The following is a 1,445-nucleotide window of genomic DNA, read 5'->3' as shown; positions in this document are numbered from 1 at the left end:
CAGGTTGGAAAAAAAAAGTGGTTCTTCTTACTTTTCAGGTCATGAATCAATCTGAAAACCTTGCAGAAGCTGTGGTGGCTCCAGAAACACGCAAGCACGCACACCACACACACAGAACACACAAGTATAGGCACACACAGAGACCCTGACATAATATTTTGCATATAATTTTGGTTGAGTTTTGAACCACTTGAGTGCACTCCAGGTGAGGAGCCTCTGGACCAGTCCCTCTGAGACAGCAGACCCGGGTCCAAGCGTCCCCTGCCTTTGATCTGCACGGTGACCTCGGGTTGTGTGCCTTAGGCTTGTGACAGAGAGGAGAGTGGAGGGGACTGGATGAGAGGGAAGGGGAGGAGGAGAGGGGAGGCAGGGGAAGTCAAGGAAGTGGGGGGAAGGGAGAGAGGGGCAGAGACAAGGGGGCGTCCAGGAGAAGGAGAAGGAAGGGCAGCAGGAACAGAAACCAAGGGATCAAGAGGAAGGCAGAGAGAGACGGGAGACAGAGGCGGAGGAAGAGCTAGAAAAGAAGGGGAGAAGCAGACGCGATGAGACTGGAGGGAGACTACAGAGGAGGAGGCGGAGAGAGGGGAGACTTTAAGGTTTGGTGGGCAGACCGGCCACAACCAGGACTTAAGTCTCTCTCTGGGGAGAGCTGCAGCCAGTCCCCTCCTGGGTCTCAGCCTTCTCCCCTAGGCACTGGGGAGAGCGATGCCTCCTCCAGCTGGCAGGCTCTGAAGGAGCCACTTAACTGGAGAGGGCTTGTGAGGCACCCAGGTTGCTCCTGGCCCAGAGCGCCAGCGTAGTTTCTATCTTGACTTCAGAGATGAGCCCGTTCATGCTGGATGAGCCCCAGACACCGAGGTGCAGGGTGGGCGGGTGATGGTGGGTTTGGTGTGTCCTGGGACCGTCCTCAGATCCTTTCAGAGTCCCAGGCTCCCCAAGCCCAGACCGCCGGCACCACTGGACACTGCACAGAGCTGTCCACCAGGGGGCGCTAGACGCCTTGCGAGGACGCATCGCTGACCGGCCCACGCCTCCCTGTCACTTAACTCCTGACCCACCCGCTGGCTCGCTCCTGAGGCGAGTTTGCAAGTTGGCCCAGCTGCACAGCCAAGGTGGGCTGTTTTTAACTTCCCTTCCGGCAAGATTGCGCTCAACCCAGTTTTCCTAACCCTAAAGGCACAGGACCTGGGAGGGGAGGAAGCCCCATCACCAAGGCCGACAAGTAAGGAGAGAAAGGGCCACAGTCCATGTGAATACAGAGGGTCCGAGAAACGGAACATCCACTGCTGGTCTCGTTTGACTCCCGTCTACAGCCGTGTGAGTTGGCCTCTCACTTCACCAGCAGATGCTAAAGCTCAGAGAGGTTAAGAAACTACACCAGAGTCACACTGTTATGAGATGGAGCAGGTCGCACGCACAAACCCAGCTCATCCTCCTGGGCTCGC

General features: G+C 57.2%; 1 protein-coding gene across 5 annotated transcripts in view; it reads right to left on the bottom strand.

Moving 5' to 3' along the window:
- Positions 1–1,445, bottom strand: part of TSPAN18 (tetraspanin 18) — a 177,703-nt gene that overhangs the window by 8,317 nt on the left and 167,941 nt on the right. The window lies entirely within an intron of this gene.

This window comes from Bison bison, unplaced genomic scaffold (assembly GCF_000754665.1).
Source record: "Bison bison bison isolate TAMUID 2011002044 unplaced genomic scaffold, Bison_UMD1.0 scf7180017860457, whole genome shotgun sequence".
NCBI lineage: Eukaryota > Metazoa > Chordata > Mammalia > Artiodactyla > Bovidae > Bison > Bison bison.
Note: the sequence above shows the minus strand (reverse complement) of the source record. Positions and strands in the feature narration are given on the sequence as shown.